This window comes from Pleurodeles waltl, chromosome 6 (assembly GCF_031143425.1).
Source record: "Pleurodeles waltl isolate 20211129_DDA chromosome 6, aPleWal1.hap1.20221129, whole genome shotgun sequence".
Classification (NCBI taxonomy): domain Eukaryota; kingdom Metazoa; phylum Chordata; class Amphibia; order Caudata; family Salamandridae; genus Pleurodeles; species Pleurodeles waltl.
In genome coordinates, this window is record NC_090445.1 from 1287704500 (window position 1) to 1287721319 (window position 16820).

Consider the following 16820-nt stretch of genomic DNA (forward strand, 5'->3'; position numbering starts at 1 on the left):
CTGAGCACAGTTCAATTTTGGTTGTGTATCTGACTTCCCCTGACTAAGATTGTGGTCCCTGCTTTGACAGGATGCTAGCCTATGTCAGCTAGAGACCAAGGGGCATATTTATACTCCGTTTGCGCCGGATTTGCGTCGTTTTTTTTAACGCAAATTCGACGCAAAACTAACTCCATATTTATACTCTGGCGTTAGACGCGTCTAGCGCCAAAGTCCATGGAGTTTGCGTCACTTTTTAGCGTGAACACCTACTTTGCGTTAATGATATGCAAGGTAGGCGTTCCAGTCTAAAAAATTGACTCCGAGGCATGTGCGCCGTATTTACACTCCCCGGGCAAAAATCACGCCCGGGAGTGGGCGGGTCCAAAAAAATGATGTCCAGCCACTTTTGTGTTGTTTTTTAGCGCCTGGTCAGGGCAGGCGTTAAGGGACCTGTGGGCTCGGAAGGAGCCCAGAGGTGCCCTCCCATGCTCCCAGGGACACCCCCTGTCACCCTTGCCCACCCCAGGAGGACGCCTAAGGATGGAGGGACCCATCCCAGGGAACATAAGGTAAGTTCAGGTAAGTAATATTATTTTTTTTTTTTGTGGCATAGGGGGGCCTGATTTGTGCCCCCCTACATGCCACTATGCCCAATGACCATGCCCAGGGGACATAAGTCCCCTGGGCATGGCCGTTGGGCAAGGGGGCATGACTCCTGTCTTTGCTAAGACAGGAGTCATTTTAATGGGGGTTGGGAGTAAAAAAAAATGCCGCAAATCGGGTTGAGGCGAAAATTTTGCCTCAGCCTGACTTGCCCCATTTTTTGGCATCCAAGCTCCATTTTCCCATACGCCGGCGCTGCCTGGTGTACGTCATTTTTTTTCACGCACACCAGGCAGCTCCGCCGGCTAACGTCATTGAATAAATACGGCGCCCGCATGGCGCTTCAGAATGCCGTTAGCCGGCGCAATTTTTTTTGACGCAAAACTGAGTTAGCGCAGTTTTGCGTCAAAAAGTATAAATATGGCCCCAAATTTCTAATGGGAGGTTAAAGAAGACCAGATTTTCAGACAATGAAAATACAAAAGTACAAACTCACCACCAAGTAGGGTGGCCCCACCTTGCCTCTTTCAGTCTCTGATGGGTGCAGATGGGCCCACTCTTGGCATGGTCTTTGCCTGGGACATGAGTGGGCATGCCCCCACATGTTCAACGCTGCAGGGATTCAAGGTGAGGATAAAGAAGAGCAGATCTCAGCACACTGGAAGCATAAAAGAATAAACAAACCACCAAAAGGGGTTGGACTATTTTGGGCGCTAATGGGCACAGATATGCCTGCTCTTGGCCCAGTGCTTGCCTGGGCCATGCCCAGACATTCCCCGTGCATGGCCCTCACTGCGGAGGTTCAAGGCATGGTTTATGCACGACACCCACCAGTCCAGCCTTCTCCTCCACCTGGCAACAGCACCAAAGGTTTGTGGCCAAGATAGTCTCTGAACTGTTGACAGCTTGTCATGCAGTAATGCTTTGTTTTGTTATGCAGAATGGTCGAGCTACTCATTCATGAAACAGAGACCTGCCACCTCTGGGAAATGTAGCGTGTTTATTTCTGAATTTGTAAATGCTATACCTTAGCGCATTTACACTTGCTGAAAAACAAATGATTTACTTTGTGGTGAAACCCCTTACTGTATACTGTGAAAAGCCACCTACAAAAGCTTTGTTAATATCCATAAGCGTACATGCTTGTGTATCTTGACCCTGTTGAAAGTATTCCAAACAAGAAGCCCCACAAACTACCACAGTGAATAGATTTACTTATAGCTAAAATTCCAACCTGCTAGTATAATTTTGCCTGTGAGTAAAGCCAGTTACGAGCGCAAAGTCACATGTTGTGAACCATAAATTTGACTGTCTTGAGTATCAAAGGATGGTTTTGTGTAAAGTAGGGCCCAGATTTATACCTGCTTTGCGCTGAATCAGCATTATTTTTTACACTAATTCAGTGCAAACTTAACTCCATATTTATATTTTGAGCTAGAGCCGTCTAGTGTCAATTTTTGGATGCGTGAAACCTTCTTGCATCAATGAGATGAAAGGTAGGCAATCCCGCCCAAAACATGACTCTAAGCCCCTAGCGTCATATTTATCCACCTGGGCAAAAATGACGCACGAGTGGGAGGCGGACCCAAAAAATTATGTTAACTCCGATTTGTGTCCGATTTTAACACCTGGGTCAGACCAGCCATTAAAATGAGGCCCACACACCACTACTTAAGGAAGACTCACAGAAGCAACACCACTAATCCACAGGACAGGATGGAAGTGCTACTGCTCCAGCTTGTGAGACAACGTAGAGGACAGCAAAAACAACAGCAACCACCACCACTACAACACAGCCCCCAAAGGCAACGCAGAAGACAGGAGAGGATATTCCGAAACAGGACAATCCTCCTTGGCCTCTGGTAACAAGACATAATAAGGACATAGAGACTCAACTGGCAAGCCATACTACACCTGCTGTACCACATTGAGCCACAGATCACAGCCAGCCTGCAGACCTCACACAATATACCACCTGTGACAAAGCTGCTAGATGTCCTGCACATGCTGGCAAGTGGCTCATTTCAAACAACGGGTGCCCTTGTTGCTGGTGTGTCACAGCCATCATTCTCGGTGTTCCTGCCAAAGGTGTTAGATGCAGTTATCTCTCTGACACCCCACCACATCAGCTTCCCCAACACCCAGCAAAAGGAGAAGGAGATAAAACAGGGTTTCTATCAATTTGATGGTTTCCCGCATGTGCTCGATGCAACTGACTGCACCCATGTCCGACTTGTTCCACCTGCAGCGACAGAGCATCTATACCGGAATCGCAAACACATGCATTCCATAAATGTGCAGGCCATAGTGGACCACCGGGGACTATTGATAGACATTTTGGCCAAGTATCCTAGGAGTGTCCATGACGCCTACATATTCCGGCACAGCAGGATCAATGAACACTTCCAGAATGGCCATTATGGAAATGTCTTACTTGTGGGTAAGTCGCAAACCTAGCAATTTATACAACACACAACACACCAACCCTGTAGGACACACAAGACATACATCACTCCAAAAACACATGGCCAGGGTAACAAAGATGTGAAGGTAACAACACATATGCACCATGCTGCAGTACAGCACAATCAGTGCACATCACAAAGGCATGCACCCACATGTACATAACACACCCACAACTTGACAGGCACACCACGTGAAGGACAGGTGCAGATATGTACCCTTTGCAAATAGAAGATGTACACAAACCAATACAAGTGCCCACAGGTTGCCCACTATGTACACTTCACACACACAGTACACCAAACAAAGAATAGCACAGCAATGTCAATGGCAAACATTATGCTCATGTAATGTAAGTCACATATAGGCACAGATTTCTCAAATCATGCAATGCAAGTCTCTGCCAGAACAAACATCACATGCCAGACAACTGGTGCCAATACCAACTACATCTCATCAACCCATACCTGACTTACCTGTAATGTGCATATACAACTGCCTGATGCACTACATCACACACATAGGAATACAACATCAATGGCCATCACATACCATGTGCCAGATTTGTGAGAAGTGGCACCACACCTACTGTAGTGCCACCTCACATGCACCAATTACTGACCCACAACACCATCATGTTTGTACCGTAAACAATAAATGGCCCACCATGGGGCAGAGTCACTGTAGGAGTAATTAGGAGATCACTGACTTTACATGCACTGTGCAAAGGGACACATTTGCTAAGTAGCTGAGCTCCATCCCATAGCCTGCACTTTGCATGTGTGGACAGTATAAATACTGATTTGTGTTTTGGAAGATAGGAAAGACGCTGGTAGTGATGTTGATCATCCTGAAACAAGGGGATACACACCCTTTGATACCTGATGGCTGGTACAAATATCAGCTGCCACTCAGGATCATTAAGGGGCCTATGTAAGAGCCCCCAGTGCCATTGTCATGGCCTGCACTGTATGTACAAGTTGGCGGATGACCACTCTTTTGTGAATTGCAGTCACATTGGAAATCGACCACCCTCCCATGCAGCACTTTGCGTGGAAAGAACTTGCAATGTTTGTAGCTGCAGGTCTATCACCACAAGATACATAGCATTATGATGCTGACACAGATGTAGGTGTCACCTAAAACCTGAGGCATTGACCTCATATGAATGTGCCACCTATTCATGCTGCATACTGCTGAACACACAGAAAGAGCCAATTGGCCATCAGAAATGTATATGTATACGAAGGTGTCCCTACCTGCATCGATACAACCATCTCCACAGCGCAGCTAGCCAAGCACCCTGTTGCAATGTTGGTAGTCTTGGTGCACTGCTGTATATTAGGCGCCGGCACAGGGGACAACAAAAGGTTCCCTAGTAGCATGTCACACTTGGTGCATGCCTTCATAGTCAAAATGTTGCAGCACCCAGCTGCCAATATTGGAGCTGTGTTGTGCATTGTCACTTACTCATTAAAATGGGCCTAAGTGTTGCACTTTATCTGTAATGACACATGTTAAAATGGCTGGGATGTCCAGGATCAGTAGGGCTACCACGTTGTCACCCCATCTGATCCCATTGTGTTATGAGGACATGTCACGTCCCCCCTAGTGATAGCACACTGATGCAAAGGTGCATTATACAACACATGGTACATACATACTGAGCATAAGTTCGGATTCCAAAATATATGTCCCAGGTCCTTGAGCCAATATCCAAGATTGTCATGTTCAACAACACAGTGCTAAGAAACTTTGCACAAGGCCAGAAACTCACACCATACCGCAAACACGTATGAGGCACAACCAAATAAAAAAAAACAACTGCCATGCAACATGACAAACCTGCTGCAAACCTAAACAACGACTTTCACCTTTTATCTCTTGCAGGGGACCAGGGTTATGGCATTAAGCCGTGGATGATGACCCCATTTGCAAACCCAAGCACAGCAGCAGAGCATGCATACAATGAGGGACACCTCAAGACACGCAATATCGTGGAAAGGACATTTGGCATACTGAAAACAAGATTCAGGTGCCTGGACCTCACAGGAGGCAGCCTTCTATATGACCAACACATTGGGGGTCATTCTGACCCTGGCGGCCGGTGACTGCCAGGGTCACCGACCACGGGAGCACCGCCAACAGGCTGGCGGTGCTCCCAAGGGCATTCTGACCGCGGCGGTTCAGCCGCGGTCAGAAAGGGTAAACCGGCGGTCTCCCGCCGGTTTACCGCTGCCCCATTGAATCCTCCATGGCGGCGGAGCACGCTCCGCCGCCATGGGGATTCAGACACCCCCTACCGCCATTCTGTTCATGGCGGGAAACCCGCCATGAACAGGATGGCGGTAGGGGGTGCCGCGGGGCCCATGGGGGCCCCTGCAGCGCCCATGCCAATGGCATGGGCACTGCAGGGGCCCCCGTAAGAGGGCCCCACAAAGTATTTCAGTGTCTGCTTTGCAGACACTGAAATACGCGACGGGTGCAACTGCACCCGTCGCACCCCTGCAACTACGCTGGCTCAATTCTGAGCCGGCGTCCTCGTTGCAGGGGCATTTCCGCTGGGCCGGCGGGCGCTCTTTTGGAGAGCGCCCGCCGGCCCAGCGGAAATGTAAGAATGGCCGCCGCGGTCTTTTGACCACGGTGCGGTCATTTGTCGGCGGTACCTTGGCGGACAGCCTCCGCCGTACGCCAAGGTCAGAATCAGGGCCATTGTGTGCAAAACATCCTGAAGTGCTATCCTGTAGAACATATGTGTGTGGATTAACTTCCCGATGTATGACCAGGTAGATGACCTGCCTGAGGAGCAGGATGAGGATGGTGGTGATGATATGGAGGGGGAACAGCACAACACAGCTGCTGGGGTACACCGGAACAGCACATAGTTGACAACTTTTACTCTTAAGAACCACTGAATTCACCTTGTCAATTTTGTAAATAAACGCTTCACTAATACAACCAATCCTGCTTTGGTCTTTTCAATCTCCACTACACATAGCATAGGAATGTGAGTCAAAGGTCAGGGATTATGTTACAAATAGGAATCTGACAAGTGCTGTTGTAACATTATATGTGATGTGTAAGATTGTACTCCCACCATCACACACATCATTAACAGCCTAATCACTGGTATGTGACAACTGAAGGACACAATCTATGGACCACTACATATTTTGTACATCCAAGTTGCCAACTTGTAAGTTAATAGGTCATAAGACACAACTACATCATGTCCAAATAGGATGGATGCAAGGGCCCACACATGAGGAAATGGATGTCAATAAATAGAAATTAAGTCATGTTGGAATTGAACACTGTCACAACTCAGTGTGAGAGTTGCAATGGCTGCATGGAACATGTGTGACAAGGGGGGGCATCATTAATAACAATGGTCATCATGACTTGCCCAGGTATAACAACCAATGGTAGAAGTAGGGCCTGTGCAGTATATCCATGGTAATCTGTCCTACCACTGAAATGGAGCACAATCCTGACACAGGGTACACATGACCTCACACATTAGACGGACACGTCAGTGAAATGCACATCAGCATGAATGAGACCATTTGCAGCTAGGGCTGGAGGTCCACCACACAAAACCAACAACCATTGGAAATTGCAACACATTCAATCACATTTTTGTGATCAAAACATATTCTGGGTGGAAGGTAGGCAAAGTGTGTCATACATACTATGTACCAAAGATGTACACATGTCAGACAAATATGCAGGCTTCACACACATTTTCGTAAACTCAAAATCTACATAAGGAGACAGTTGTCAGGTAATAATTCCTAGGTAGCAATGGTTCACCCTTCATCAACAATGCCTGACCTGAGTATGTAGCTCTAAATTGTCATGTAGGCTCTCATTATTCTAACAAGACTACTGGATTTGAGCGGCAGAATCACCTGTGGTGTGGCAGACTGAGTCTTAACCCACTACAGGTGACACCTGTCGCTCTAATCCGGGTTTTGCTCCGGCCAACTAGGAGTGCCTCATCTCTACCCAAGAGCAGGGATGATTGGGCAGCCAGCGCATGACACAATTGACTCCTCAGGGAAATCGTGGTCACTCAGATCTCATCCGTTTCTCTCAGTTACATTAGTCTCACATATACAATGACAAACAGAGGCAATATATGTTTCAATAAAGTTTTAATGAAGCAACTGCATCTTAGATAATAAAGCATGTACTTCAATAACCAGGACGATAAAGCATGACAGGATTAAAATTGTGACAAGGAGAGTGAAGCATAGAAATAACGCTACCATATTCTCACTAGAGTTGATGGACTAATTCCTACCTAGGCTATAACAGAGCACAGCATGTTAAGCTCTAGTTCTGCCCTTCAGGTTCCTCTGAGAAGATATCTAAGCAAAAGCCTGAAGTCTGCATAAGCAGCTGTAGTGAAGCGTTCAGCAATCAGCATACAGTCGTGGTCATCTGGCTGGAATCTCTGTGTTTAATTTAAGAAAAATATATAAAAATATAAAAAGACACAAAAATATATATATTTGTTAGTTTAGTTAGTATATGTGTAATATTAGTATATGTTGTCCTGCATGTGTCCTGTAACTTAAGGGAAGTGGGGGGGGGGGGCAATGTTTAGAGTGTGGTGTTAAATGTGTTAGTTAAGTTTAGCATAGGGTAGTTAGATTTTTTTGTTGGTTAAGTATACTTAAGTATAGTTAGAATAGGTTAGTTTAGGTTACAGTTGATTTTAATACTTTTTTAGTTCAATTTAATACTTAATAAACATCTTCGCTTACTCCTAAATATTTTGTGTTAAATGATAGCGTCTCAGGGTCTTCCCATGAGTGCACAGTGCAAATTGTGTGTTGGCCTAGGAATTCTGTCCTGCCTCCAAATACCTCTCTTGACATGTGCATCACCTATTGACAACTGAGCTGTCACATTGGCAGCAACAACAAATCTACTTGTCCATGTATCTGCCATCTAGTGTACACATCATTCAAGGTGACTATGTTAACTTTGTATTGGACAGGTAGGTGTGGTAATTCAGCTATCACTGTTGGTGTCCTGTGTAGGAATGCTGGGGACTGTGGTACATATGACAAGAGCCTACATTTGACTCTATCCTGCAAAACCGAGCAGTGGAAATCACTAATGAGGTTAGATACCTCTTTTTCACACCAATGTGCTCTAATGGTACTCCCAGCTGACGATATTGCCAAGAACTTTTTCACAGCCATTCCTGCCGTATGTAGTGAATGAAGCATACAAGTGTTCTTCATTTTTTACATACTCAGTGAATTGCTTGTAGGGGATGAGACCAGCATTGACATTAATCATGTAGGAACCTTGTGTGTAGATATGTGGCCACATAGTCCTTGGGAGGGCAGTTGTTGTGGCCTCTCCCTCATGGCAGCCGCTCTGTCCCTCAGACACTGCTGGACTTCATGCAGTGGGGAGTGTGTGCCTTGTTTGGCTACAGTATGTTCATTGTAAGTGATGAGGCACATGCACATACCCTCTAGGCTGGCTGCCACAGTCTCCATCCCCACCTCCACCACCTTGGCCAGCTCCCACTGGACTCCTACCACTGTCCCCTCAGAGCTGGTCCCTGGGTCCTCAGAGTCCTCAGCTGTGTTGGTGCTGGCAGGTCGTACTATCGGGGGGTTGGGTGGGGCATCTGGGATGGCTACTACATTATTTGTCCTCCTTGCGACTGGAGGAAGTGTCTGGAGGGATACCAGGACTTCTTGGAGGGTGTCTAGGCAGATGGTTGTCAGATGGTCATCCAGGTCATCCGAGAACCCTAGGACAGGCAGATCAGCAGGAGAGCCATCATCGTCTGCAATAAGATGGTGTAAAATCAATTAATCTTTCTGTGTTGTGCCAATTGACATGTCATTTCACTGACTTCCTATTGGAGGATCATTGTCATCTTACTTCCCAAACATTGTTCCTGTACATCATGGTTGCAGTCTATCAGCCCTTAGCCCCAGCTGAGTGTCACATGAAGGGAAGCTCAGGTGAAGCAATTGACTGTGTCATATCTACTAGATGTGATGTGTATCCTTTTTGTGGATTAACACCATCTTGTTGTTGTCAACCCTCCCTATGCATCCATTTGAATAGTAGGACCTTGCAATGGGTGTTCCAGTGGTCAAGCCACAGCACCACACATGGCAATATGCCCCTGTCCCAGGCTTACATGTTTCAAATACACCCGTGCACTACTGAAACCTTGCACCACCGCAGGGATGGCATTGCCAGGACACTATGCTGTTGTTTCCTTTGATAGCTCTTCATGTTGATGTATGTGTAAGTGTGCTAAATTACACAGTACACATGGACCTAGCAGATATTCATTTCATCTTCTGTCTGTGCTAGACCTATGATCTCCCACTTAATACAGCCATCCTTGCACTGTGATGGAAGAGATGCGGCATAGTGGCAGTGAAGCCAAATTGACATAGGCACAGGGGTAGACCCAAGGATGGCAAGCTTGGGTATCATTTTCTGCTGTGTACATCATTTTGTATATGACAGTGTCTGATGGTAACTTAGTTCATGGACATAGCCAGTTAACGGGAGTTGAACTTAGATCAGGGCCTCAAACTAGTTTGATGGTGATTTTGAAGGTAGTCATACTGGTCCCTCATTACAATTGCAGTCCTTTGACCACCTGACTGCTATTGTCTAAATGACCACCCCCAACAGCGCAGGTGGTAGTGCCACATGTCAATAGGGAATGCCCCTAATGGCCTGGCACTGGCAGGTTTCCAGCAGCTTACAGACTGCCAATGCCACTTGTCTTGTGACACCAGACCAGTATTATGATCGATGCTACCCTCCAGGTATGTTCCCACCTTTCCACCAGCCTTTGCATGCGGGTGAAACCCCCATGCAAAGGTTGGTGGTGATGAGGGGTGGTGTGCCCCTGGGTGCCCCTGCACAGCCCATGCACCTGGCCTGGGCAGTGCAGGGGTCCCATGGCCTGCCCCTTTGCCCTTTCCACAGCCTGATTTGCAGGGCTAAGAGCAGCGTGTCCTTTCACACCCAATGCACCCAAGACAGGCACTGACTCTATTTGATCCATCAACAATTTTGTGTAAGTGCCCCATAGAGCTACCATGAGCAGACACATTTCCACCTGCCATCCTAACGTGTGAATCATACTGCCAGTTGCAAAGGGTACACTGCACTGACAGTCTTACCAAACCAGCCTTGCCCATGCACCAGCCCCCTCCCATCAATGTAGAATTATACAACATTATGTTCACAGTCATACACCATGTGCTGTATGTGTGTGTTATTTCCCCATTCCTATGTATCTCACATGGTTGTGTCAGAGTAGTTGTGGGCTCAGCCTGTATCTGTTTTGACCTACAGTTTGCTATCTGTGGTACATATTTTCTGTAGTGGCATATTTGTGATCAGCATCAAGATGTGTGGTTCCACATTACACCAGTTTAGTTGCTCTGGGTAGTGGCATGCTTCCAGAGGTAGAGGACCAGCCTGCTATTCCCCCAGGGCCTGCTCAGATTATTTTTCCCTGCACCCAGTGGGCTTCCTCACTGCATGATGGAGTGGTGGCTGCCTTATGTGGATGTGTTGTCAATGTGCGGGTGGTGGTGCTACTGGCACATGTCTGGGTACTGTTGGGACGGTTGCAATGAATTGTGTGCTGTGAGATGCAGCACACATGTGTTTGGGTAATGAGGCAAGGCAGTTGCAGGGTGTTACTGCAAGGGACACCACTATGACGTAACCCCAGAAATGGTATTGACTGACTAACTAGTCTCTGAAGTCTTGGTCGTGTTAGTAGGATTCATTTGACTATATGTGATGGATGTTGTGATGACACAACCAGAGGCACAGTCATTAGACATGCCATCCATCCCATGTGCTGCATATGTACATGTAGGTATTTAGGCCTGGTGACTGACATATGTCCAGGTTGTGTATGTGTTGTGGTGCATGGCACTACCAAGGCATAGGTACATGTGTAGCTTACATCAGCTTGGTGCAACTTGCTTCATGTGCAATGTGGTGTCCCTCGGCGCGCCTTTGACATGCATTGTGTGTGTCCTATGTGCCTCCCCCTTCTTGCACTTGACAATTCAGCATTAATTTCCCCCATGCAACTTACCCTGCATTTGTGGTGTTTCCTGGTAGTCTACGCTGTCCTGTGATTCCAGTGACCAGTTCCTCCGGGATGAACGCTGCAACCATCTCCTCTCTCTCGTCCAAGTCCTCTTGTGATGCTGGACTAAAACCTCCAGTTTGCAGTGCTGCCTTCCTGTTCCCTGCCATTTTTTTCTTTGTCCTTCGCTTACAATCATGCCAGCGTTTCTTGCACTCTGTTACGGTTCCCCTCACCTCTGCTACACTGTTAATCTTGTCTTCTATCTGCTGCCAGATTGCCTCTCTCCTGCCAACTGGCAATTTGGAGGTGACAAAGAGTTGATGTTGATGCTCAGTCACCGCTCCTCCTCACTGAGATTACGCTTTCTCTTTTAGTTCTCCCTCCCCTGGGTCTTGTCTGTGTCCTCCTGGCTGGTTCCTGGTCGACTGGGGTCACCTTGGGGTCTCTCCTGGCTTTCTGGGTCCATTTTGCCTCTCCTTTGCACTGTTTTCGCCATTAGCATCTGTGTTTGATGCTAATGCGGATAAAAATGGTGCATTTCGATTTTGCGACATGTTTACGTGTCATAAAACAGGTTAGAGTCATTTTTCCCGCGTTAACGTAATTTTGCCTAACAACAAGGCGCAATGGTTAATGTCAGAAATTTTGGGGCATATTTATACTCCGTTTGCGCCGAATGTGCGTCAAAACTTTTGACGCACATTCAGCGCAAACGTTGCCCCATATTTAAACCCTGACGCCCGAGCTGGCGCAAAAGGTAGATGGCGCTATGTGCGTCAGTTTCTGGAAGCGGCACCCCGCACTGCGTTAATGACATGCAGGGTAGGCGTTCCCGTCCAAAAAACGACGCACACGGCAGTGCGTCGTAGTTATGCTTCCGGGCAAAAATGACTCCCGGGCCGTAGGCGGTGCAAAAAAATTACGCAAAGCACGAATAACGTGAACTTTTAACGCCTGGGTCAGGGCAGGCGTTAAAATGGGGCAAACACACCTGTACTTAATCAGAACACACAAAACAAACAACAGAGCAGCAGAGCAGCAGAGCAGCAACAGGGAGACATGGAGGTGCTTTTTCTTCAGCGTGCACGTAGACGCAGAGCCCTGCAGCAACAACAGCAGCTACAACAACAACAGCTGGGACCCCAAAGACAGCGCAGAAGGCAGGAGAGGATATTCCGCCCAAGAACAACCCTGCATGGCCTCAGGGAACGGGACATCATCCAGAGGTACCGGTTGAACTGGCAGGCCATTCAGCAGCCGCTGAGAAATATTGAACAGCAGTTGGCCCCCACTTTAGTGACTCCCCGCACTATCCCAACAGAAACAAAGCTGCTTGCCGTACTTCACATGCTGGCAAGCGGCTCGTTTCAGACAACTGGTGCCCTGGTTGGTGGAATATCCCAACCATCATTCTCTGCATTCCTGCCTAAAGTACTGGATGCCATCATTCGCCTGACACCCCGCCACATCTGCTTCCCAAACACACTGCAGGAGCAGCAGGAAACTAAACAGGGGTTCTACGCCATCAGTGGCTTCCCGCACGTCCTTGGTGCAATCGACTGCACACACGTACGCCTTGTGCCACCTGCTGCAACAGAACACCTCTACCGCAACAGGAAGCACACACATTCAATCAACGTGCAGGCCATAGTCGATCACCAAGGACTGATCAGCAACATTGTGGCTAAATATCCTGGGAGTGTACATGACGCATTCATCTTCCGTCACAGCACCATCAACCAACACTTCCAGGATGGACGATATGGCAATGGACTACTTGTTGGTAAGGACAAAAACCAATCTCATATACACACTGCACAGAAACCCTCTAGGACAAACAACACATACACCACAATAGCAACACCTAGCCAGGAACACACTGAGGTACTCACATCACTAGCCATGTTTCAGAAGTCACCATTGAACCTGTCACACATTGGAATTTACTCTACAGCTTAATGTGAAGACATTAATGACTGTGGTTGCCCAAATGTCACCTTGCAAATTGGAAGTCTCACAATAACCTGTACACTAATACAATGCATAAGTTTAAAGGTATGGGATGGCCTGGGTATGTTCATATGAACGTTTCAAATACACTTTCATGTTTCAACTCTGCATGGAACTATCATCACACCCCCAGTGAGGACACACGGACACCTGTATCACAAGTCACAATGCTAGGGAGGGCACACTGTACTGGAAAAACAAATACATACTGCTGACAAACAGTTAGCCAACAAACACTTGCTCAGCCAAGGAAAAAATCTCAATGCCAAAGTTTTCACCAACAACCGTAGGTCGTCACATTAGTACACAAAAGAGTCACAGACAACACAAGACAACTACTGCCATCAAAGATCCGTACAACAGTGCCTCCTACATCTAATTGGTCCCATTCTGTGTTTCTCTTTCAGCTGATCAGGGGTATGGCATCCAGCCTTGGATAATGACACCATTTGGGAACCCAAACTACTGCTGCTGAGAGGGCATACAATGACGCCCACAAGAGGACACGCAGCATTGTGGAGCGGACCTTTGGGATCCTAAAGTCAAGGTTCCGCTGCCTTGACATCACTGGCGGTAGCCTACTCTATTCCCCAGAGATGGTCTGTAAGATCATACTCACTTGTGCCATATTGCACAATATATGTGTAAAAAGGAATATTCCCCTTCTTGAACTGGACCCAGACATGCCTCAGGATGACGAAGAGGAGGATGCTGGCCTGCAACAGGAGGGGGAACAACCTAACACGGCAGCAGGAGTGCGTAGGCGCCAACAGCTTGTCAATACAATTTTTTCTTAATGTATCATAATAACTTGTATTCCACACTTGTAAATAAACACAGATAACAAACACCACATCATGCTTTGGCCTATGCATTTCTGACCATCTTTAGTTTGATATTGCTGAAGAAGAATGTCGTCTCATTGAGCAATAATGCTATAACAATCATGACAACCAAAATAAACATCACAAATGTATGCACAGAGGGTAGGATGTGACATGATACATTAACATACACAGAGGCCAACAGGAGTCCAAATGTGGCAATTACACATGCCGGATCCAAACACCTGAGACAGTCTCTCACCCAGCCCAAAAATTTTGATCATTTGAAAGTCACATCACACGTGTTCAGAGACAGGGTGGGACCGTCCATGTGTACGTGACCATGTCATCAATGGCTTCTCTCAAGTGTGTGATATGAGCAATACACAATTGGAACAACATTAGCTGCCACTAACTCAGGAGGAGACCATGAAGTCACAGTGACAACATACACCCAGACAGGTGATAGTGGATCCACATTCCAACACACATGTACACATATGTCATAAAATCAACCTAATATCTGAAAGTAGACCATCACAGTTGTGTCCCAGTTTGAACCTAGCAGGAAGAATGTAACATGCCACTAAACCAGGTAATGCAGAAAGGGACACAGACAACAACTAAATATTTTTCATCAGCACATCAGGAACGCTGAGAGTCTTGCAAACATAGTCATTGGAAAATGGTATGCAAGTTTTCTCCAAATCATCATTGCTGCAAACGTCAAATGGGCTAATGAGATGAATGAATGGTCAACAGTCATTCATACCATATGGCCTTACATTAGCCTGCTGCTGCAGGTTTGCCATAAAATAATAATTAAAACACATGGATACAGTAGCTATTCAGGATGGTCAAATCCTAGGGTGCTGGGGGCCTAAGTCCACCTCTACCGCCCCCCAAACATACAAGAATCTTGTACTTGTGAACTAAACACATGCATGAGGCACATGTGTGGCTACATGTCAAAAGTCCAACACAAATCAGAAACACAAAATCATAATGGGACATGGTTAGCCCCATAAAAACTGTAAGTGACTATTGCACTCCCTGTTAGGACTACAGATAACAGCATCACCATCATAATTGTGGACACATTTTGGAGAAGGAATACATCATGGTATCCCATCCATCATTTCAAAATAGCCATCAGCAATTACCCAAAATATGTTGACAAATATGGTCAATACATTATTTACTGTATCCTAAACATTACAGTGTGAATGCCTTCTATACATACAACAACGGACATGTGTCATATCCAACCACAAATGTGTATCACATAGCACCGTTTGACCATGACAAATCACCTTCCCCAAGTTGAATGAAGACATATAAAAAAAAATTGGTCAAAATTCTACGCATACAGCATGGGCGTCATAATTAGTTCACGTACATGAGTGCACAGAATGCAGAGTCAAATATAACTGTATCCAAAAGTTTCACATATTTACCCATCAAAGTATAATTTACATCATATATTTTTTTGACTCAGCATCATGTGCACTCTTGTACGTGGAAAAAATATGACGCCCATGATGTATGCGTGGTAAAATTGACGCAACATGGACAATATGTTGTTCATCTCATGTACATTAAAAAATTATTAATATTCATATCATATTTTTTGACTCAGCATCATGTGCACTACTGTACGTGGAAAAAAATGACGCCCATGATGTATGCGTGGTAAAAATGACGCAACATGGACAATATGTTGGTCATCTCATGTACATTAAAAAAATATTAATATTCATATCATATTTTTTGACTCAGCATCATGTGCACTACTGTACGTGGAAAAAAATGACGCCCATGATGTATGCGTGGGAAAAATGACGCAACATGGACAATATGTTGGTCATCTCATGTACATTAAAAAATTATTAATATTCATATCATATTTTTTGACTCAGCATCATGTGCACTACTGTACGTGGAAAAAAATGACGCCCATGATGTATGCGTGGTAAAAATGACGCAACATGGACAATATGTTGGTCATCTCATGTACATTAAAAAACTATTAATATTCATATAATAATTTTTGACTCCGCATCATGTGCAATGTTATGCGTTAAAAAAAAATGACGCACAATTGTGTATGCGTGAAAATATGACGCATAACGGGAAAATAAAAACAGCGGCCATTTTCTCAAGGAAGTGATGTAATAGGATATCCTGTTTACAAAATCTGTACTGGGAGTTAACTTTCACTTTCACTTTGCAGTCTCAGATTTATCTAGACTGTGTGGTTGTGTGAAAGGTGTTGTCCTGTGTTTTACTGCTTTTGTGTCCTGTGTACCTTGTATTTTGTCTTTTTGTGAATCTATTCTTGTTGCATAACATTGTCTCAGTCTGTTTAGTCTAGTTTTGTCTATTCCTGTTTTTGTTTGTATTGTCTGTGGGAGTCTGTTGTGGGTAGCATAGTTTTTGGGGTTAGTTGGGCTATTTTTCTCCTTTTTCATTTTCCTTCACACCTCTACCTTTCCCCATTTCCCACTTTTACTTTCTTATTTCATTTGTAAATTACTCTTGCTGTCAATATGTCAGGTAGGCCTCGCCTGTCCAGGATGGGTGAGGATGAATTGGGGGGATTCATATGGCTAGTTTGCCATTTCCTCCCACTGATGGTGGAGGCTGGGGGCCGTGTGATACAGGGGTATCACACGGAGGCAAGGAAAATCCGGTGGGAGAAGGTGCGCCATCACCTGGTCCGGGTCTACGGGAGCATGCGCAATGTCCATCAATTGAAGCACCGCTGGGCAGATTTGATAACCAGGGAACAGGACCTGCTGGACCACCTGGGAATCAGG